Raw genomic sequence first — 25049 nt, forward strand, 5'->3', positions numbered from 1 at the left:
GAGACTCTGTCTCAAAAAAAAAAAAAAAAAACAAAACTCTATCTTTTGATTGATTTAATCTATTGATATTTAATGTTATGATTAATATAGTTGGGTTTATATTTGCCATTTACTTGTTTTCTGTATATCTCATGCCTTCTTTGTCCTTCATTCTTATTTACTTTGTTCTTTTTCTTTTTACATTAAGTGAATATTTTCTAATGTATTCCCTGATAATTTATTTAGTAATTTTTCACTTCATTTTAGGGTATAGTAGTTCTCCTTTATCTGCAATTTCACTTTCCATAGTTTCAGTTACCTGCAATCAACAATGGTCTGAAAATATTAAATGGAAAATTCTAGAAATAATTCATAAGTTTTAAATTGTGTTTGGTTCTGAGTATCATGGTGAAAACTCATACCACCCTGCTCTGTCCTGCCTGGAATGTGGAATCATCCCTTTTTCCAGTGTATCCACCTAGTATATGCTATCAGCCCATTAGTGTATAGGAAAAAACTTTTAGTGTATATAGGGTTCAGTAGTATTATAGTGTCAGGCATTCACTGGGGGTCTTGGAACGTATGCCCAAAATATGGTGGCTGGGCGCAGTGCTTCATGCTTGTAATCCCAGCACTTTGGGAGGCTGAGGTGGGTGGATCACAGGTCAGGAGATCGAGACCAGCCTGGCCAATATGGTGAAACCCCGTCTCTACTAAAAATACAAAAGTTAGCTGGGTATGGTGGTGGGCGCCTGTAGTCCCAGCTACTTAGGAGACTAAGGCAGAAGAATCACTTGAACCTGGGAGGCGGAGGGTGCAGTGAGCAGAGATTGCACCACTTCACTCCTGCCTGGGCGACAGAGCAAGTCTCAAAAAAAAAGAACATATGCCCCGTGGATAAGGGGGAACTACTCTATTTTTTAGTGGTTGCTCTAGGGTTTAGCATATGCATCTTAACTTATGCAGTGATATATAGAATTCCAGTGATATATAGAAATGTGACTCCTATATATCTGTCCATTCCCTCTTTTTTGTGTTGTTATTGATATGCTTATTCTATCAATGTTATAAATGTAGCAATACAATGTTATAGTTATTACTTTACCATCTGTGGTCATTTTCTTAGTCTCATACAGATTTGCTTCCTCCATCACCTTTGTGCTATAGTTGACAAATGTATTTCACAGGTTAGGTTGGTGCAAAAGTAATTATGGTTTTTGCTATTAAAGGCAATGGCAAAAACCACAATTACTGTTGTACCAATCAATAGATTTTATATGTTGTAGGCCCAACAATACATTATATATATATTATTTTATCCAATTAATTTTTAAATCAGTTAATAGAAGAAAGTAGAAAAACTATGTATTTAAACTCTCTTATAAACCCATAATTACTAAAAGGAAAACTATTTCCACTCTACCCTCACACAACATTTCTGACACCAATTCTGTGGATTTTCTACAACAAGAAATTCTCCAGTTCTCTGTCGACACCAACTAGGTAACTTACAATTCAATCCTGAAGCTAACTCTCTGCAATTAGTGCAGACTCCACAGGTTAAGTACTCAGGTCTACAAGACCTGAGTACTTATAGATACTACTTCAGATACCAATCAAAGCCTGGGCCTTCTGTATAATCATTCCCCACAGGGGATTGGTTCCAGGACCTCGCATGGATACCTAAATCCACTGGACATTTGTCTCTTACATGAAATGATGTAGTATTTGCAAATAACCTATGCACATCCTCCCATATACATTAAGTCATCTCTAAATTACTTGTAATACCGGCCGGGTGCGGTGGCTCACGCATGTAATCTTAGCACTTTGGGAGGCTGAGGCGAGTGGATTCCTTGAGGTTGGGAGTTCGAGACCAGCCTGCCCAACGTGGGGAAACTCCGTCTCTACTAAAAATACAAAAATTAGCCAGGTGCCTGTAGTAGCACGTGCCTGTAGTTCCAGCTACTCAGGAGGCTGAGTCAGGAGAATTGCTTGAAGCTGGGAGGCAGAGGTTGCAGTGAGCCAAGAACATGCCACTGCACTCCAGCCTGGGTGAAAGAGCGAGACTGCCCCAAATAAATAAATAAATAAATAACTTATAATACCTGATACAATGAAATGCTGCGTAAATAGCTGCTATACTGTATTTTTATTTGTGTTTTTAAAATTGTTGTAGTGTTATTTTTACTGTTGTTTCTGTTTTCTTTTCTTTCTTTCTTTCTTTTTTTTCTTTTTGCAAACTTAAGGGCTAAGACTGATTTTTTTAAACCTGAATGGTTAACTTTGGTTGATTGTTTCCGGGATGCGAAACCAGAGGATACGAAGGACTGACTGTATTTCTGATCAACCGGCTAGAAATCAGGAATTTCCACGGTCCCCTCCTCAGGTATGTTAATTTGCTAGAATGGCTCATAGAACTCAGGAAAACATTTACTTACTATAACTGGCTTATTATAAAGGATATTTTAAAGGATACAAATGAACAGCCAGATAAAGAGGTACATAGAGCGAGGTCCAGAAAGGTCCTGAGCACAGGGGCTCCTGTCCCCATGGAGTTGGAGTGTGCCACCCTCCCGGCAGCACATGGATGCATTCACTAATCCAGAAGATCTCTGAATATTATCATTCAGAGATTTGTTTTGTCTTGAGATGGAGTTTTGCTCTTGTTGCCCAGGCTAGAGTACAATGGTGCAATCTCAGCTCACTGCAACCTCCACCTCCTGGGTTCAAGTGATTCTCCTGCCTCAGCCTCCTGAGTAGCTGGGTTTACAGGCATGTGCCAGCACGCCCAGGTAATTTTTGTATTTTTAGTAGAGATGAGGTTTCACCATATTGGACAGGCTGGTCTCGAACTCCTGACCTCAAGTGATCTGCCTGCCTCAGCCTCTCAAAGTGCTGAGATTACAGGCGTGAGCCACCATACCAGGCCAATTCAGGGTTTTTATGGAGGCTTCAGTAAGTAGACATGATTGATTACATCATTGGCCATTGGTAGTTAACTCAATCCTCAGCCCCTCACTTCTCTCCAGAGGTCAGGGAGTGGAACTAAAAGTTTCAACACTGGAATCACATGGTTGTTTCCTCTGGCAACTAGCTCCACCCTGAAGCTATCAGGTGCTTTAGCCACCAGTCATCATTCTCATCACACAAAAGATTACAAGAGTCTTAAAGCTTAATATCCAATCCCTTACTATTTTCTAGGTATCTGTGTTCTATGCATTGAAAAAATCATGTGGTTCTATTGAGTATAGCACACCTCCTCATGTGTTACACTTTCTACATCTGTCAGGGTCTGCTGAAAGTTGAATCTAGTTATAGGTCTAGAGGCAAAGATGGGTGGTGAGGGCAGGAGAATCAGCAGCGTCCTATGGTGGCCATTACAGGTTCTTCAGACAAAGTAGGGTTAACTTCTTTATAGACAGGTGGGAGGACTGCTTCTATTGGCTAAAAAACAAAAACAAAAGCAAAAACAAAACTCAACAGAATTTAGGAGTTTGATGGCCCCAGCTTCACCAGGATCTGCCCATACGTCCACATTCCAATTTTCGGGATCTCAAATTTTTTTTTTTTTTCCTAATCAATGCTTTTGCTTTAACACAGATATCCTGTGAAGTTGAGAATTCAATTCATGTTGTAATTCAGCCACTCACAGGATGAGGCTGATTTTGCTTTTCAGCAATTTCAGCTCTGCAGCTATGGGAGATGATGGTTTCTTCAGGGCAGATATAGAATCTTTCATATCAGTTTTGTGAAGCATGACGTAGAAATTAGAATCCCTGAGCTCATCGTTTTCTTTTTTTCTTTTTTTTTTTTTTGAGACGGAGTCTCGCTCTGTCGCCCAGGCTGGAGTGCAGTGGCCGGATCTCAGCTCAGTGCAAGCTCTGCCTCCTGGGTTTATGCCATTCTCCTGCCTCAGCCTCCTGAGTAGCTGGGACTACAGGCACCCGCCACCTCGCCCGGCTAGTTTTTTGTATTTTTAGTAGAGACGGGGTTTCACCGTGTTAGCCAGTATGGTCTCGAACTCCTGACCTCATGATCCACCCGTCTTGGCCTCCCAAAGTGCTGGGATTACAGGCTTGAGCCACCGCACCCGGCCCGCTCATCGTTTTCTTTCCTCACGTTCCCCAGTGCAGTTTTGCACAACTAGTTAGGCAATTATATTATATTCATTAGTTTGACAAAAATATTCTAAGGTGTCAAATACATGATCTCCCAGAACTTTGCCTCTTATAAGTACTTTATCACGAGCATCCAATAGTAATATTTTTTGTATCTCTATTGCCACATCATGCCATGAGCTCAGTGGGAATGAAATCACTAGTGCCTTTAAATCAAATTGTATTAGGAAACCAATTCAGGGAGAGTTTTTAAGACTCTGTTTTCTAGAATCATATTCAGTTCCCAAAATCTGTATCTATCAGAGTTCTCCAAAGAAATGGGACTAATAAGAGAGAGATCTACAGATCTCTTTATCATTTTGAAAAAAGGAATTGGTTCACACAATTGTGAGTGGTGAGGGACAACTGGCAAATTCAAAATTTATAGAGAAGGCCAGTAGGCTGGAAAATTGGAGCAGGAATTGATGCTGTAGTCTTGAGGCAGAATTTTGTCTTCTCCTGGAAACCTCAGTTTTTGCTTTTAATGCCTGCAACTGTCCATTTCCCCAGGCCAATAATGTTTAATTATTGCATAGCTTTTGGTTACATGAATGTACCATAATTTACACATTTCACTGCCAGATTATATCACTAATGGTGATGATATGGCTCCGATGACTGGAGGAATACCAGGGTTCTTAGTCTTACACCAATTTTGATAAAATGACACTGACACATGTGGAGTGGTTTTAAGAAGCAGAGAGTTTAATAGACAAGAAAGAGGGAAGAAGGGCCTCCATACAGAGACAGAGGGAGGGGGGCTCCAAAGCCAAGAGAGGAAACCCTGAGTGCAGTGGAAATCAGCCAGTTATATGAGGAGGCTGGAGGAGGTGGTGTCTGATTTGCACAGGGCTCAGCGGATTGGTTTTTTTTTTTTTTTTTTTTGAGATGGAGTCTCGCTCTGTCGTGCAGAGCCAGGCTGGAGTGCAGTGGCACGATCTCGGCTCACTGCAAGCTCCGCCTCCTGGGTTCACGCCATTCTCCTGCCTCAGCCTCCCGAGTAGCTGGGACTACAGGCGCCCGCCACCTCGCCCGGCTAATTTTTTTTGTATTTTTAGTAGAGACGGGGTTTCACCGTGTTAGCCAGGATGGTCTCGATCTCCTGACCTCATGATCCGCCTGTCTCAGCCTCCCAAAGTGCTAGGATTACAGGCGTGAGCCACCACGCCCGGCCAATATTGTCTCTGAACTGATGCTAATACCGAGGTTTGAAACGCTGCTGTGGTCCACTGGTCTGAAGGGGAACTTATTCAGGACAGATAAATGACGGTGTCTTGCCCTAGTCTGTCTCACTGTGAGTCCAATGGGATTGCAGTCCTATTCTGTGCTTATTTTCTCAGTCCAAGTGCAGTCATTTCTGCATAATGATGTTGATCAACAGTAGACCATATATACGACTATAGTCCAATAAGATTATAGTGAAGCTGCCCTATACAGATGTACCATTAAAAATATTTTATACCCCCCCTTTTTTTATTTACCATACCTTTTCTATGTTTAGGTACGTTTAGATACACGAATAGTTACCACTGTGTTACAGTTGCCTACAGTGTTCAGTACAGTAACATGCAGTATAGATTTGTAGCCTGTATCGCTCTACCACATAGCACAGATGTGTAGTAGGCTACTTCATCTAACTGGTGTAAGTACACACAGTGATGATCACAGAACGTGAAATTACGTGATGACACATTTCTCAGAACATATCGCCCTAGTTAAGCCATGCATGACTGTATGTATAGCATAAGGAACAGGCCTACTTAGTAACTGGCAGAATCTCCACACGGGTTCCCTGACCCATAGATTCCTATAGAGTTTCTCTCAGTCCAAATTTTGTTGGCTGAATACTCAGGCATAGTTCAAAATATTCCCCTGTTTTCCTAAACATTTACAGCTGGGTACAGAGCTTGATTTCATTCAGGTTTGATTCCTTTGGCAAGAGTACAGGAAGTGTCGTGCTCTTCATGATGAAGTCCATAGGGTCTGGCAGTGTCCCGTTTCATAACGTTAGCAGTTGTTGATGTTCAAAGGTCAGATCTATTAATTCATTGAGTGTGGCTAAATGATGATATTCTTTTTTTAAGTCTTATTTTATTTTTTGAGATGGGGTCTCACTCTATTGCTCGGGCCAGAGTGAAGTGGTGGGATCTTGGCTCACTGCAGCTTCCAGCCTCATGGGCTCAAGCAATTCTCCCGCCTTAGCCTCCCCAGTAGCTGGGACTACAGGTGCACACCACCTTGCCTGGCTACTTTTTGTATTTTTTGTAGAGATGGCGTTTCACCATGTTGCTCAGGCTGCTTTTGAGCTCCTCAGCTCAAGCAATCCTCCCACCTCGGCCTCCCAAAGTGCTGGGATTACAGGTGTGAGGCACTGTGCCCACCCGATGGTGATATTCTATCATTTATTTTTTTGCTTATTAGACTTCTTTTATAAAGAGGTAGTTCCCCTTGTCTACTATCTGTTATCCAGTGACACAGTTGATATATGAAAGGCAGAGCAAATTTTTGATTCTTTTCTTTTATTGACCAGTTTTCAGGATAATAGATTTGTTCTTTAACATGCTCCAAAGGTAACCCTTTAGTTTTCTAAAATATCACTTTGAACTTATAGGGTTGAACATAGTTGAGGAATTCCAGACACTTTCAATTATGTATTTTCCTTTTTGAAGCTCTGAATGTACCTTCTTTGGCCAATAAAAGCTTCTTCAGTTTGATTCCTGATTCTTTCTTGGCAGGATCCTAGCAGTACTTGATAGCTTCCTTGCTTTGTAGAAAGACAAGCTGTTTTAGGCCCCTCTTGTACATTTCCTTCCCTAGATCTGAAATTCAGCGATTTCTCCAAGAAGCCCTAGTTTCTCTTAGTGGGAAATGATGTTTTAAATTGAGGTCTAATGCTCATTGCTACTGGTTTGGTGACTGTTTCTAGGCTTCTTTAATAGAGCTAAGTAAGTTTTATTCCACATTACATACTTTACAGTCATGGAATAACAACACTAAAGTGATCACCACATATATAATTACTGAAAACAAGTTGAAAATGTCTTCATATAGCTGTACTACATTTTCATCCATATGTGATGGTTAGTGTTAGGTGCCAACTTGACCGGATTATGGAGTATCCAGATAGCTGGTAAAACATCGTTTCTGGGTGTGTCTGTGAGGATGCTCTGGAAGAGATTCTCATTTGAATTAGCACATTTAGTGAAGAACATCTGCCCTCAACAATGTGGGTGACCATCGTCCAATCCGCTTGAGGTCTGGGATGGAAAAAAAGGCAGAGGAAGGACAAATTTGCTCTCTTTTCTGGAGCTGGGCCATTCACTGTCCATCTTCCTCTGCCCTTGGACATTACAGCTCTAGGTCCTCAGGCCTTTGGCCTCGGACTGAGAGTCAGACCACTGGCTCCTCTGGTTCTCCTGTCTTCAAACTTAGTTTAAATTGCACCACTGGCTTTCCTGGTTCTCTAGCTTGTGGAAAAAATATCATGGGAGTTTTCACCTTCCATCATCAAGTGGATCAATTCTCATGATTAAAAACCCCTCTTATCTAGATCTAGATGTAGATTTAGATCTATCTATTTCTCTCTCTGTATATATCTTATGGGTTCTTTTTCTCTGGAAAACTCTGACTAATATAGCATATAACCATTACATACTATCCTCTTCCACTGAATCTTCATTTAGCCTTCACTCTGCAAGTAAGCATATGTTTAATGTTCACCACCAGTGCTTCTATCAATGTCTCTAGTCATCATGGTTGCCTGAAATTGGTTTTCTTGCAGGGCCTTCAAGCAGGGCTCATGAGAGCGATCCTCCCTGTGTTCTTGGAAGTAAGTGTTAGGAACATCACAGCAGTGATGCTGCGCTCTTCTCTCTGTGTTCCATCAGGTAGCACATGGTACTGACTTGCTCCACCTCTGGTGGTGTCACTTTGACCCCTTGATTGAAGTGATATCTATCAAGTTTCTCCACTGCAAAGTTATACTTTTCCCCTCTGTACTTAGTCATTATTTTGTGATGAGATATTTTGAACCTATGTAAATGTCCCCTTCCTCGTTCAATATTAATCCACTAGCTTAGGATGTATTGGTGCTTCTTATCTGAATTAATTGTTACCATGATGATTCCCAAATAGTGATTTTCTTATTCCATCATTCCTTCTACATTTACTACTTAGTACTTACCACAGGAAGGGCTTTCTCTTCTCCTCATTTATTTATTAATGTATATGTTTATATCAGTGTTGGCTCAGGTATCTCTGTAATATGCAGTGGGATGTATTATTTGTTACTCTCATTACTTATTTTGATTCTCAATTTGCCTCAAATTTGGCCAGTGGAAGCCCCTTTGTGCTGGTTTCTGTGCCCTTTTGATATGTCCCATCATTCTTTTAATTCTCTTACCTTTTATCACAGTAGGATGCTCCAGGCTCATCCTGTGCTTTCTCTGCCACTGTCCTAGACTTAGCCCCTTCTCCTTTGAGTGGAGAATGGCATTTGTGACCCAATGTCTGGGTATGCTATGTGCGCTTATTGCAAATTTGTGTGTTGCTGCTCTCACGCAGTCCTAGTGGACAGAGATAGGAATTATATTGACACACACACACGCGCGCACAGACCTGTGTTTGCCTATTCTCTATATATGGAAAACCAAAAGTTCACACCAATACCTCCAATTCCAGTTCAACAATGGAGTATTCCTTCTAGCTTTCCCTCATTGCACATTTATAACTCCTTTCTCTAATCATCTGAAGCCTGGTTCTCACTGAGGTTACTTGCTCAATTGCCCTATGTTACCAATCTTTGGACCTCACTGGTATGACTTGGCCACCTTCCTTACTCTTCCCAATCCCTACCAAATAACCTCTCTGCTCCATCTCCTTTGCTTGGGCCTGATGAAGGGTTCTCAGACTCAATTATTTAAGAAGGAGGGAAGTTTGTATTATCTTAAAAACGTCTTTTAACGTCTTCTGAAATAGAAGTTTGCAAGTTTTGACCTCTTTTATGGATAAGATGTAGGCATGTTTTATCATCTGTGGGAGGTTTTCTGCTGCTCCTTATTCTTTTTTTTTCTTCGTAAGAATTTCCAAGGATTCAACTCAATGCTTTCTCTGTTGCTAATTTTTATGTGAAATTAGTTTTCCTGAAATTTTGGAAGGAGGCATAGTTCAGAGTGGCTCTTCTAACTTCACAATAGTGTGAAATACATACATATGTGTATGTGTGTGTGTGTGTGTGTGTGTGTGTATATATATATACATATGGTATACATATATATATGGTGGCTTGCTTTGGAAAATTTCCTTTCTCTCTTTCTTTCCCTCCACTTTGTCTGGGATTTTTCTCCCTTTGTCTGTATTATCCCTTCCTGTGGAATGTTGATTTTACTCTTAGGACTTTCTCCTCAGTGTGGGCCCGGTTCTGGGAGGGGGTCTTGGAGAGCCAGTTTTGACAGTGACAGATGTTAGGCTGCTGCAGAACTTTTGGCCTTTACCTTGGGCTTCTTGCTCACCTACCACTGGGTTAGGCAGAACCGCTCAGTTTCAGCTGCTGTGCTCAAGTTAGCTCACCACGCTTTCTGAGGGAATACCAGTTGCTATTTTGGGGTTCACCTGTTCTCGGCTTGTCAAATACCATATTGCTTCCATCTGCATTCTCTCACACATGTGCCCATACCATGCACCCTTGTGCTGTTGGGTTGCCCTCGTCAATTGCGTTTTGTAGTTCATGGGGATACCTTGTCACTTAGTTTCCCTACAAGTGCTGCCCATGGGTTTTTGGCTTTTCTATTAGTTCTCTTTATGTGTTTTTTTTGTTTTTTTTGTTTTTTGTTTTTTGAGACAGAGTGTCACTCTGTTGCCCAGGCTGGAGTGCAGAGGCACAATCATGGCTCACTGCAACCTCCGCCTCCCAGGTTCAAGTGATTCTCCTGCCTCAGCCTCCTGAGTAGCTAGGATTACAGGCGTTAGCCACCACGCCCGGCTAATTTTTGTATTTCTAGTAGAGACTGGGTTTCACCATGTTAGCCAGGATGGTCTCTATCTCTTGACCTCATGATCTGCCCACCTCGGCCTCCCAAAGTGCTGGGATTACAGACGTGAGCCACCGTGCCTGGCCTCTTTTCATTTTTATGTAGAGACTCAGACAGAATAAAAAACAATGCTGTCACTACTTGTAATCTTTTCCAGATTTCCATATCCTTTTCAGGCTTTCCTGTTTGGTTCATGCAAGAGTCAGAGAAGTAGTTGAGAATGATTATGGGTTAGGGCAAACTTAATCAGGTAGTGATGTCAATCACAGCTGTGTTTCTGGATCAGGCATCTTTGCTGGAGCAAGTCAACATAGTCTTTGGCTCCTGGCAGGCAACTATTGACTGCACACATTTCCCCTTTCCACTCTTTTCAGAAAAGATAACTAAAAGCAATTTGCCTTCTCATGGAGGTAATAACAGCATTACTTTTACCATCTTAGAGCTATGTCAAGTCATCTGCTTTGTGGCATAAAATAATCTGGAAAAACTTGATCTTCATATTATCCCACAGAACATCATGCTGGCCCTTGACACTGATGACATTTTTTTGAGTTGCATCTGGAAAAAGGAATTAGCAAGCATGCTGAGTGCCTTAGTAAGACACATGCATGTCAGAGAGTGACAGCTCAAAAGTGCTCACTGCCTCAATGAAATTACTAGGAGTCTAATGGTCTGGGGCACATTGGGATATCTTTTTAGGTGAGACATATGTTGCTGCACCTTGCACTACTCACCACAAGAAAAAGGCACACAGTCTGTGGCCCTCTTTGGATTCTGGAGTGTCCCATATGACATTGGGCTATGCTGCTCTGACTGGAGCCCTGGGTTATCCATACAGTTACCAATCTTGAATGGCACCTACCACAAGAAATGTCTTGGTGGAGGTCCAGGCACTGTTTCAAACTGCCCCACCAATTTCCTGATAAAATCCAGCAGATCTAAAATTATGTTAAGCATCTGTGGGAGACAGAGATGCTATATGCATCATCTGGTGAGTTCTAATAGGAGTCCACAGGAAAAGACCGTGCCCTCTGCTTGGGGCAATATTTCCTCTATTTGAAAACAGCACTTGACTTGCTACTGGGCCCTGGCAGAGACTGAATGTCTGACTATGAGACGTGAAGTGATTATACAACCTGAACAACCCACCTTGAACTAACTCTTAACTGCTTGACTAAATTATAACACTGGACCTGCAGAGTAGCATGCCACTGTAGGATGGAAATAGTATCTATGAGGCCAAACCTGAACAGGTCCAGAAGGCACAAGTGTTTTCGTTTTCCATTGCTGTGTGACAAACCACCCCAGAAATTAGTGGTTTAAAATAGTAATGACTTCTTTTCCCTCAGGATTCTGTGGGTCTGGAATTCAGGCAGGCTCGGCTGGGAGGTTCATCTGCTCCTTGTTGTGCCTCTATATCGTGAGGTTACTACCTTGGTTAGTCTGGATAGTCCAAAAGGGTTCCATTCACTAGCCTGGTGCTCCACCACATGGCCCCTCTCTTGCCACATCGCTGGTCTGGGTCTCCTCCCAACATAGTGGTCTTTGAAGGCAGCCAGACTTCTGCATGGTGGCTGGCTTCCAAGAGAAAAAAAAGTGGACCTGCCAGTTATCTCAAGTGCTCAGCCCGGAGCTGTGACAGTGTCATTTCTACAGCATTCTACTGGTCAAAGTGAGTTAAGAGGTCAACTCAGACTCATGAGAAAAAGGAAATAAATTCCACTTCTTGACAGAAGAAACAGCAAAGAATTTGTGGCCACCACAGTTAAATTATATGAGCAGGTGGCTCAGATTTCCACAATTCTTTTAGTATCAGCTATTTCCACACTTAGCTTCCCAAAACTTAGTAGCTTAAAACAAGAACCATGTATGCATACAGGCTGGCAGGTTGGCTGAGGGTTGACCAATTTTGGCTGCACTTGGTGGAATGACTTGGTTCTTCTCTGTGTGCCCCTTCTCCTCCTTCTGGGAACAGTGGCTTAGCCATGTTTTTCTCATGGCGATATCAGAGGTGAAAGGTACCAGTAGAAACGGGACAGGTCTCTTGAGTCCAGACAGACATAGAATAGTCACGGCATGACTTCTGCTTCATTTTATTGGCCAAACAAGTTACGCTGCTGAACGGAATAGTACTGAAAAATTACATGACAAATGGCAGGAATACAAGAAGTGGTGAATAATGGAGGCTAATAATGCAACCTACAACAGCACCTGAAAAATACAGTGGAAGAATGTGAGGTGGGAGATGAAAGCACAAACCAGATCGTGTAGTGCCTACAGAGTCTGGATATTATTCTACAGGAAGGATTGAAGCAGGGACGATCTGGACCCTGAAAACCTGACTATATTTATCTCCTACCTTCTGTTCCTTAGCAACACTTTTCATTTCCATGCTCTATGCATATGGGACTTCTCCTTCTGTGAGTCTTAGTGCCAAAGCAGGCTGAGGTAACTGACAAACCTTCACTTGTTCATCCATCTCCACACCAACTCTACTTTCTCAGGGGAACTTTTCATGAATTCCCCAGAAGGACATAGGATTCCCTTCACTTAATGCATTTTGTAGAAACATTGTTATCTCCTTGTCTTGTAACTGTCAGTTTACATGTTGGGAATAGCTACCACTCCTTGAGCACCTTTATTATACTTGGTGTTTTACCTATATAATCTCAAAACCTGTGACCATCTTGCTGTATTCATTTTGTTTTGATGTGTAGCAAATTGCCACAAACTAAACTGCCCCAAGCAGCATCCATTTATTAGTTTACAGTTCTGTAGGTCAGAAGTCAGTACTCTTATGGAACTATAAACTAATATGCAGATACTGTTTTAGGCAGTTAAGCTTGTATCAATTTTCTACACATCAAAAGAAAACTAATGCGGCAAGATGGTCATAGGTTTAGAGATTATATATGTAAAACACCAAATACAATAAAGGTGCTGAACAGGTGGTAGCTATTACCCGCCCCCACCCGCCCCCCCGCCCCCGCAAGTAAATGGGCAGATACAAGACAACGAGGTAACAATATTTCTACAAAATGCATTTTGTAGGTATCACAGGGCTGAAGTCAAGGTGGCAACTGAGTTATTGTCTGGAGGGTCTAGTGAAGAATTTGCTTGCGAGCTCAATTCCTGTTGCCGGAACTCAGTTCCTTGCAGCTGTAGGACTGAGGTCTCAGTTTGCTTGCTGATTGTCAGACAGGGGCTACTCTCAGCCTATAGAGGCTGCCTGCATTTCTTGCCACATGGCCCTCTCAATCTTGAAGCTAGCAAAATGCATCAATTTTTTCTCATGCTTCAAATCTCTCTCTCTGACCCCAGGCCCCAATTTAAAGTCTCATGTGATTTGGCCAGGACTACCCAGGCTATCTCCTTATTTTAAGGTCAACAGATTGGGAATTTAATTATACCTGCAAAATTGCGTTTGCCATATAATCACAGGAGTAATAGCCCATCATAAGTGTGGTGCCAGGTATACTACAGAGTGTGTATACCAGGGGTCAGGAACCTTGGGGGACATCTTAGAAGTCTGTCTACCACACCTGCCAGGGAATATTTTACTTTTTTTGTGTCATCTAGTAAGTATTCTTGAATTTATATAATATGAGTCAGTTGGTTCTTTTATTTTTGCCCATGCTGTTTTTAGACTTCTCTAAATTGAGAACCTAACACAGAGATCATCAGCAAGGTCAGCAGCAGACAAAATTGAAATTGGCTCTCCTTTTTAGGATATTTTGCTCATTCTATAATTTGCTTAAATAAGCCAATCATTAACTTGTAAGGACATTTTAAAACATTTTTTAAAAAAACTAAATTATAAGACACACAAAGTACACAAATCTCAGGCATATAGCTCCTTGAATTTTTATAAAAGTATAAATTCATTTAATTTCCATCCAAGTCAGGGTATTGAACATTTCCAGCATCTTAGAAGGCTCCTTTATGCACCGCCTGGCAATATCATCTGCCAAAGATAAACATTATTCTACCTTATTGCACTATAGATTAGTTTAGCCTCTTCTTTCTTTTTTTTTTTTTTTTTTGAGACAGAGTTTCACTCTTGTTGCCAGACTGGAATGCAAAGGCATGATCTCGGCTCAATGCAACCTCCACCTCCCAGGTTTAAGCAATTCTCCTGCCTCAGCCTCCTGAGTAGCTGGGATTACAGGCATCCGCCACCATACCCAGCTAATATTTTGTACTTTTAGTAGAGACGGGGTTTCACCATGTTGTCTAGGCTGGTCTCGAACTCCTGACCTTAGGTAATCCACCTGCCTCAGCCTCCCAAAGTGCTGGGATTACAGGCATGAGCCACTGCCCCCAGCCGCCTCTTCTTAAACATAATAGAAATGGAATTATACTTTGTCAATCAATTGTGTTCAGCTTCTAGCACTCAGAATTCTGTCTGTGGAATTCATACATGTTGTTTTACCCGACCGTTGTTAATTATTTCTCCTTGTTGTGTAGTGCTCCATTGTATGAATGTAATGCAGTTTACATATCCATTCTCTGGTTGACAAACATTTGGGGTATTTCAATTTTTTTTCTATTAAGAATGATGCTGGCCGGGCCTGGTGGCTCACGCCTGTAATCTCAGCACATTGGGAGGCCGAGGCAGGAGGATCACGAGGTCAAGAGATTGAGACCATCCTTGCGAACATGGCGAAACTCCGTCTCTACTAAAAATACAAAAATTAGCTAGGTGTTGTGGCACGCGCCCAGCTACTTGGGAGGCTGAGGCAGGAGAATCACTTGAACCTGGGAGACAGAGGTTGCAGTGAGCCGAGATCACACCACTGCACTCCCAGCCTGGGCAACAGAGCAAGACTCTGTCTCAAAATAAAAAAAACCAAAAAATAATAAAAAAAAGAATGATGCTGCTATAAATAAGGCTTGTATCCCCATGGATTTTTAATTTCGAGGGGGTATATACATAACAGTGGAACTGCTGGGTCATACAGTAACTCTGGTAACTCTTAGGTTTAACTTTTTGAGGAATTGCTACGCTGTTCTCCACAGTGGCTATACCATGTTACATTCCCACTAGCAATGTATGGAGTTCCAATTTCTTCACATCCTCTTGACGCTTGTTATTTTCTGTGATTTGTTTTCTTTTAATATTATAGCCATCATAGCGACTATGAAGTGGTACCTCATTGCTGTTTCAACTTACATTTCCCTAATGACTAACAATGTTGAGCATGTTTCTATGTGCTTATTAGCCATTTGCATATTTTCTTGGAAAAAAGGTTTACTCAAATCTGTCCATTTAGAAAATAGGGTTATTCATCTTTCTATTATTGAGTTTTATAATTAGATTTAAATATTTTGATTCACTTCTCTTAGTGGAAGAATAAGAAGAAAAAGTGGTAATGATATAGAAGATTCGAAAAACACAATTGAAATCTAAGTATCTTGACCTAATTTATCGTAGAGAATAGGGATTGACTAAAGTTTTCTCTAAAAGACCACACAGTAATTATTTTATGCCTGACAGGGCACAGATAGTTTCTGTCACATATTTTTCTCAGTCATTACTAGAATCTTACGATTTTTAATTCCATTTTCCCCTTTCTTCCTTACGTGCTGTTATCGTCCTATGTTTTTACTTCTGCATGTATTTTTAACCAACGGCAACACATTATTATTGCTATAAGCAGTCTACATTTATTTATATTTGTCCTTTCTTTCGCTGTTCCATCCTTCTTGAACTTTCGTGTCTCTTCTTTGATCATTTACCTCCCCCTGAGGAACTCACTTTAATATTTATTTTAATATAAGTGGGTCGGGTGCAGTGGCTCACACCTGTAATCCCAGCACTTTGGGAGGCTGAGGTGGGCAGATCATGAAGTCAGGAGATTGAGACCATCCTGGCTAACATGGTGAAACCCCGTCTCTACTAAAAATACAAAAAAATTAGCCAGGCATGGTGGTGGGCGCCTGTAGTCCCAGCTACTCAGTAGGCTGAGGCAGGAGAATGGCGTGAACCCAGGAGATAGAGCTTGCAGTGAGCCGAGATCCCGCCACTGCACTCCAGCCTGGGTGACAGAGTGAGACTCCATCTCAAAAAAAAAAAAAATATATATATATATATACACACACACACACACACACACACACACACACACAGACAATGAATCCTGTTGGCTTTGTTTTATAGACAATGTCTTTCATATTGCTCTCATTTCAAATGTTCTTTTAAAAAGAACATTTTAAAATTATTATTATTATTTTTTCAGATGGAGTCTCACTCTGTCACCCAGGCTGGAGTGCAGTGGCACAATCTCGACTCACTGCAACCTCTGCCTCCGGGGTTCAAGTGAGTCTCCTGCCTCAGCCTCCAGAGTAGCTGGGACTACAGGTGCACACCACCACTCCCAGCTAATTTTTTGTATTTTTTAGTAGAGACAGGGTTTCACCATGTTGGCCAGGATGGTCTCGATCTCCTGACCTCGTGATTCACACCCCCCTTGGCCTCCCAAAGTGCTGAGATAACAGGCATGAGCCACCGCTCCCAGCCCAAAATTACTTTTTAAGTTTTAATTTTATTTTTAGTTGACAAGAGTAATTATTTTTAGTTGACAATAATAATTGTGTGTATTTATGGGAGTACAATGTTACATTTTGATGTATGTATACATTGTGGAATGACTAAACCAACTAATTCACATATCTATCACCTCACATATTTTTTGTGTGTGGCACAAACTTTTAAGATCTACTCTTTTAGCAAAATTTAGAAATATACATTACATTATTATAGTCACTATGGTGTGCAATAGGTCTAAAAAATGTATTCCTCTTGTCTAACGAAAATTTTTACCCTTTAACCAACATCTCTACCACACACTCCCCACCCGCCCCAGGTAACCGTCATTCTACTTTCTACTTTTATGAGTTCAACTTTTTTTCAATTCTACATGTAAGTGAGATCATTTGTCTTTCTGTGCCTGGTTTATTTCCCTTAGCATAATGTCCTCCAGTGTCGTCCGTATTGCTGGAAATGGCCCAAAGCAGATCCTGAAATGTCTCAAGAATATTTTTTGTAGGATAGATCTTTGGTTGATATTTATCTTTTCCCAGCATTTTAAAGATGTCATTCCATCGTCTTTTGCCTTTCAAGGTTTCTATTGAAAAGTTCGGCTTGTCTCTTATTATTTGCAAGTTAGCCTTCTCTTTTATAATGGTCCCTTTGAAAGTAATGTGTCTTTTTTATTTGACTTTTTTTTTTTTTTTTTGAGACGGAGTCTTGCTCTGTCACCCAGGCTGCAGTGCAGTGGCCGGATCTCAGCTCACTGCAAGCTCCGCCTCCCGGGTTTACGCCATTCTCCTGCCTCAGCCTCTGGAGTAGCTGGGACTACAGGCGGTCGCCACCTCGCCCGGCTAGTTTTTTGTATTTTTAGTAGAGACGGGGTTTCACCGTGTTAGCCAGGATGGTCTCGATCTCCTGACCTCATGATCCGCTCGTCTCGGCCTCCCAAAGTGCTGGGATTACAGGCTTGAGCCACCGCGCCCGGCCTATTTGACTGTTTTTAAACATTTCTCTTTATCTTTAGCATTTAGGATGTTATAATGACATGCTTAGTTTTGGTTCTTCATATTTATCTTCCTTTGAGTTAGTTCACTGAACTTCTCGAATCTGTGGTGTCATGTCTTTCATCCATTCTTGGTCAGCATTTCTTCATGTAATATGTCTCCTGATTTGAGTATTTGGTTGTAAGACCTTATTTCTAACTTTAAAATACTTTACCCTCTGTTCTAGGAGTTTCAAACATCAAGGAGCAGAAAAGGAAGAGATTTTTAGATTAAAGGACATTTTTTTCTTCTTTTCCTTTAAGTTGCAACTAATAGTGAGATGCCTGCTTTTTTCTCACGCTGATTCTCTGTCTGTCTCTCTCTGAATAAGCAAACTGATTAGGTTTGTTTGGTACACATTGCAAAGTTTTTCTGAAGGTTTATAATCCAAACTTTCTAATTTGAAACAACTTGGACTTTAGGTACAAGGACAAAAAGAGATAAGAAAGATTTTTCTTCTTATTTAAACCTTTTCTGCAGTTAGTTTTCTTTCATTAAATATAAAGGAAATTATTATTTACAGTAGTAAAAGATATAGAAAAAATGTCCTTTTTCCCCATAGTGTGTTTTTTCTTTAAATGGCTTTTCTTCCTATATTACCCCTCAGACTTCTTTATGGATGTCTCTGCCTGCCCACCCCTTAAATATTAATAAAACTTGAGATTCTCTTCTTGGTTCTTGTATCTTCTCATTTTCATATTCCCCAAATAATTCCATTTACTCTCAGGGCTTTGATTACTATATACTATATACATACTGATGGCCTCTGAACTGTACCTCTAATTTAGATTTCTCTTCCAAATTTCAGACACACATACTCAACTGTACACTGTGCATCCCCATTTGTATGTCTGATGGACATCTCAAATTTAACATACCCAAAATGACCTTACTGCTTCCTCCTCAAACTGCTTACTTTCTCCCCTTATATTAGTGAATAGTAGCCCCATCAACTTATTTGCCAAGTCAGAAATCTGACTTCTATTCCTTTTTGTTGTTGCTATTTGTTTGTTTTCTAATGACTTCGTTAATCATTGATAATTTAATGACTTTATTGATAATTTATATACAATAGTATTCACAGATTGAAGGTGTACAATTCAATGTGAGCTTTTTTTGGTCTATTACATTATTGATTCTTAAAAATTGTGGTAAAATATACACAGTATAAAATTTGCCATTTATGCAATTTTAAAGGGTGTAATTTAATGCCATTAACTACATTCACAATGTTGTACAACCATTACTGCTATCTACTTCCAAAACTTTTGATCACCTCAAACAAAAATTCTATAATCATTAAACAATAACTTGCCACTTTTCCCTCTCTCTGGCTCCTGGTGAGTACAACTGTGCTTTCTGTGTCTATGAATTTACCTATTCCAGGCATTATGTATAAGTTTAATCATATAACACTTGTCCTTCTGTGTCTTTCTTATTTCAGTCAGCATAGTGTTTACCAGATTCATTAATGTTGTAGCATGTGTCAGAACTTTATTCCTTTTATGGCTAAACATTATTCCATTGTATGTATATACTACCTCTTATTTATCCAATTTTCTCTTGGTAAACACTTGGATTGTTTCTACGTTTAGCTGTTGTAAGTAATGGTGCAATAAGCATTTGCCTGAAAATATGTTTGTTTCTGTTTTTGAATTATTTGGGGTGTATACCTAGGAGTCGAATTGCTGGGTAATATGCTAAGTCTATGCTTAGCTTTTTAAGGAAGTGCCAAACTGTTTCCCACAGCACCTGTACCATTTTGCTTTTCTGCTAGCAATATAGAAGGGTTCCAATTTCTCCACATCCATGCCAACGCTTGCTATTTTTTGTCTCCTTTAATTGCAGCTATCCTAGTAGGGGTGAAGTGATGTCTCATCCTGGCTTTGATTTGCGTTCCCCTAATGACTAATAATGTTGAGCATCTCTTCATGTGCTTATAGCCATTTACATATATATTTTTTTGGAGAAATTTCATTCAAGTCTTTTGCCCATTTTTTTAATTGAGTCATTTTTTGTTTTTATTGAGTTGTAGGAGCTTTTATGTTCTGGATATTAAATAGGGTTATTCTTGACTTTGACTTCTTTATTTTCTTACATTGAAATAATTATTGGGTTTCATGGATTCTATTTCCTTAAAACTATTTCAGTCTCTCCTTTTTCTTCATCCTATGGCTTTGGAAGTCAATTACCTCTCCCTTGGATTAACACTGAAATACAATAATTTTTTTTTTTGAGATGGAGTTTCGCTCTTGTTGCCCAGGCTGGAGTGCAGTGGCATGGTCTCAGTTCACTGCAACCTCTGCCTCCCAGGTTCAAGTGATTCTCCTGCCTCAGCCTCCCAAATAGCTGGGATTATAGGCATCTGCCACCAAGCCCAGCTAATTTTTGTATTTTTAGTAGACATGGAGTCTCACCATGTTGGCCAGTCTGGTCACGAACTCCTGGTCTCAGGTGATCCACCCACCTGGGCCTCCCAAAGTGCTGGGATTACAGGTGTGAGCCACTGTGCCTGGCCTACAGTAACTTCTTAACCGGTTTCCTTCCTCTCTGTTTTGCTCTCCTTGAATCCACACTCTATAACATTGTGGCCAGGACTTTCAGAAGCACGTCTGATTATGTCACTCTCCTGCCATAAATCATTTAGTGCTTCTTGTTGTTTTCAGAATAAAATCTAAATCAGTAACATAGCATAAAAGATGCTTTATGATCTGGCCGTTCTTTCTCATTTTCTTGGGACACTTTCCTCTTCAAACCCACACTTCAGTCACACTCAAATATTGCAGTTCCTAGGACACGAGACACTTTCACTTGCCTCTAGGCTTTGGATGTTTTTCTCATCTGCCTTGAATTCCTTTACCCCTTCCTAATTCATATTCTTCCTTCAAATCTCACCTTATATGACAATTCTTTCTGAAAACCTTCCCTTATTTCCTTTCAGACTGAGCTAAGTGCCCCTTCTTTGTGCTCTTAAACCTCCCAGTTCATAACCATGGGTGTAGGCACCTGTTGACTCATCTATCTCCACTACAGGTCTGTTACTGTGAGGAAAGGGAGTGTGTACTGTTCACCACCACATTTCTTTGGACCAGTACGGTTCCTGGGACAAAGTAGATGCTCAATAAATATATGTTAGATGAATTATCTCTATATCCAATTTGTATACACTTATCTCCACTACAGATTTCCAACACGCTGCTACAAGGAAAACAATTCAATCTAATATAAAGAACAAAATGTTGCTATTCAAGAAGGTGTTATTTAAACATCCAGAAATATAACAACATCCTGTTATAAGACTCAGCTATCTGATTGGCTAAACAGTCATTAGGAAGCACCTCAGCCAACTTCTTCATCATTCTCCATAGTTTTGTGGTATTTTTAGCCTGTCCCATGAAGTGGAGTTTTGTTTTTATTTTTTAGGGGGAAGAATGGTTTGTAGTTGTGTGTAAACTTGTTTTCCATACCTGGCAAGACTGATGGCTCTGTGTGTTCTATTGCAGGCAGAGGGGAAATAAGGAAATATATTTTTATAGGAAAATAGCAAAGTCACTACCAATGACTTTGTATTTGTAATTCATAGAGTCAGGGCAGAAAAATCAATGGCAGGAAAAATTGAATTCTTTCTATTTCTCTTCTTTTATATTCATCCTCTTATTAAGATTTTACCTTTACATTTTCCTTTTTTAGCCAGACCCTCCACTCCCTTTATTCAAGAAGGTTTACAACCTAAGTTAAAAGAGACCAGGTGTCATCTATAAATTCAGGGAACTGTAAGTGTACCTAATCCATAAAAGCCAGAAATATTTAAGCATGATCTAGAGCAGACAAATGTATACAGGAGTTAATGTAAATGTAATATATGAACGTATTGTTGATCATATTCAAGATCTACTACCGTAAACTAATTAGATCCCTGAGACTAACTTAGGGAAGCGGAGCTTTTGCTTACGGTTGAGGTCCACAAAGCTTGGTTGTACTGGAGCTGCCTTTGCTCTTAAATGGTGATGCCAGGGCACAGTCATAGATCTTACAGTTGTATGCTACAGACTTTCTACTGGTATTATGTGCTGCTTTCAAATCCTCCTTGTTCAATACCTTTATTAATCAGAAATAGAGCTAAGTCATTTACAATGATTTTTGGTGGAGAATTCAAGTCCTTGATAGTGAGAATGATCAGGACTAACCCTAGAGTGTAAGACCGGCAAAGAGCCTTCCCTGTCCAGTCTAGAGAGTCCCTTGATCTGTTTTAGGGAAGAATAGCAACAGGTGACACTTCTGACAGTGCTGAGGTCAAGGAGCCCCCCAAGTGGTCTTCCCAAGACAATGTTCTGGGACAGTCATCAGCGCCGACGCAGCACCTCTGGAGTCTGACTTTCGTAATGTACCTGCTTGGTGTCGATAGAGGGAGACCGGATTCCACAGCACACACGCCATGCGTCCCTGCTGTCCGGTAGAGGGCAGTAGCGGCCACACTGCAACTCTGAGAAGTGGCGGGTGCCTGAGGGTCCTTTCTGATTGCAGGCGTGGTCCAGAGCCAAACCGGCTTGGCTGGGAGGCTCCGCCAGACGCCGGGGCTTGATTGCTAGGAGGTGAACAACTTTCGAGAACTCAGAGCAATCCAATGGACAGTCCACGCTCTACATAATTATCGATTCATTTTCCCTGCTCATGAAATTTCTGTTAATTTTTAACAAGTGATTGGGACGTCTATACTTAGAGGATTACCTAGTAACCAAAGCTCCTGACACATGAGATGGTTAAGTTTTCCTACCAGACCTAACTGTGATATTTCTTGACTTTAATCTGTTTTTATATCAGCCCTCTTAATATTCAGTTTACCTCAGTTTTATCAAATGCTTAGCATTTTTTTATGAGGGGGTGGATAAGTGAAAAATAGAAACTCATCAAACTGGAATTTCATTTCTTTTGACAAATATAACTGAGATCAGTGAAAACACACTGTCCCGTAGAGGGTATGATGAACTTGGACTGAAAACACTCGGGTTTGAGACGTGGCTCTGCAAGTGTAGATGTGGCTGTGTAGGGTAACCTCGGGTAAACCACTTTTCCTCAGTTTCCTTTTTCGTAAAATAGGAATAATAAGGCTTGTCTTTTTTCATATATAGGGCTGTATGAAGTTCACATGAAGTATTGCATTTGAAGATTTTCTGTAAATGGAAATGTTATGCAAATGTAAGATATTGAAGTTCACTTTTTATTTTTGAACGTAAAATATTATATTTTTGAACTTAAATATAATTCTTAGGAAAAAAGATAAATGTCAATTGTAAAACAATGTAAACAATATTTAAAACTACATAGAATAAATTATCACTACATAGAATAAATTATAAAACTACATAGAATAAATTATCACTACATAGAATAAATAAAACTACATAGACTAAATTATAAAACTACATAGAATATTATGGGCTGAGTGCAGTGGCTCACACCTGTAATCCCAGCACTTTGAGAGGCCAAGGCAGGAGAATTCCTTGAGGCCAAGAGTTCAAGACCAGCCTGGTCAACATAGCAAGACATCTATCTCTAATAATAATAATAATAATAAATTTTTAAAATAAATTGACACTGTTAGTATTTGAACATGCTTTTAGACATCTCTATATGCACCTATATACATGTGTATATAAACAATGTTTTGAAACTTGAATTGTATTGCACATTCTTTCAGTGACTTTTTCACTCAGCATTGCAGTAATAGTTAACACATACTGATCTTTACGTGTCAGTCATTGTCTAAGCCATGTATATGTATCTTTAGTGTTACAATAGCACTATTGTGTATGGCTTTTATCTCAAAGACAAGGAAACTGAGGCTCAGAGAGGTAAAATGACAGATTTCCTACTTTCCTTAAATTGTAAGAATAGTTGTAAGAATTCTTACAACTAACATTCTTACAACTAACATTTTTACAACTAACATTTTTTTCTTCTTACAGCCTGTCCCACTTTTATCGTTTTTATCTCTTTGGCAACCTGTTTGTCAAACAGCAGCTAAATCAATAGGACTACTTGTTTTAAAATGGCAGTTCTCACACCTACACATTTCTAGGGGGAGGAAATCTAGGAATGGGCAGTTTTTAAACAAGCACTCCTAGGAAATTATGTGTACAATCATATTTGAGAACCACAGCTTTGGTTTCAATTCCTAGATTGGGACTGCTGGATCGATTTTGTGTTTGAGATATAATGCCAAACTGCCCTCCAGAAATATCATACCAGTGTACATTCCCACAAACAGCTTGTGACTAATTCAGTCTCTTTTATGTGGGTCTTTGCACTCCAAAATATTACCTTGTAAATGACTTCTTAGTTTGTCATCAGGACAGTAAACTACTTGTTAGCCTACAAGTATGTGGGGTGTGTATATTCCAAAGCTGAATTCAAGACTGGGCACTTTTTTTCATTTGTGTTAATAATTTTGAGGTTCTTTGGAACTACCAAATCTGCATATTTTGTGCGATGTCATACACTCTCTTCTCTTCATGCTCTGCTCCGTTTCTATTCTCCAAGTCATCATCTTCAGGGCGGTCAAACTTACTTTTCCAAAATTATACTGGATAAATAAAAGCATAAACTCTGCATCATTAGTTCTTACAGAGGGAAAACAAATTCTAGTTCTGTCCACAAGAAGTTAACAAAGATCTACCCTCCCTAACCCCGGCTTGACCACCTTGGTTTTATCCTATTCTTAGTGCAGGGTCCTTCTGCTAATTCTCCAAAAAGTCTTGGTCCTATTAACTTCCAATCTGTCTGCGTCAAAAATAAAATCTTCTTTCGGCTACCTGAATGTTATTCTTTATTGGACCCGAGATCTTACTCTTCAGTTCATCGGAGCTATAGTAAAATTTCTGTTTTCTTTTTTTTTTTTTTTTCATAAACAAGGGTCTACTCCTACTGAGATTCTAAATAAACCTTTTTCTTTTTTAAAAAAATTACCTTCCTCCTACCTAGAAAACTGAGTTTTAAAAATTTCTTTGTTCTTGAAACAAAGAACTATTTTCTCTCTTAAAGGAAACAGAATGACTTTCTTGCTAATTCATTAACGAGCAACTCTTAACAATTAAGCTATAGACATTTAACAAGTTACACACAGACATCAGCCTAACAGATCATGTACTCTGGAATATTGAGTAGGAGGGTGAGTCACCTCAGACCTTAATATAAAGTTTATATTATTCAGTTATGACAATAATTGTTCCTAATTATCTCAGGTTTCAAAAAACTTCAAATCTATGTACAGAGAACAAAGTCATATAAAATTAGACATGGGGAGCTT

The 25049-nt window shown here is 40.0% G+C and overlaps 1 pseudogene; it reads right to left on the reverse strand.

The window, feature by feature from the left end:
* LOC105506539 overlaps nt 1-24290 on the reverse strand; it is a 63729-nt pseudogene extending 39439 nt beyond the window's left edge.
* Nucleotides 24291-25049: the final 759 nt, after the last annotated feature.

This window comes from Colobus angolensis, unplaced genomic scaffold (genome assembly GCF_000951035.1).
Source record: "Colobus angolensis palliatus isolate OR3802 unplaced genomic scaffold, Cang.pa_1.0 Scaffold137, whole genome shotgun sequence".
Classification (NCBI taxonomy): Eukaryota; Metazoa; Chordata; class Mammalia; order Primates; family Cercopithecidae; genus Colobus; species Colobus angolensis.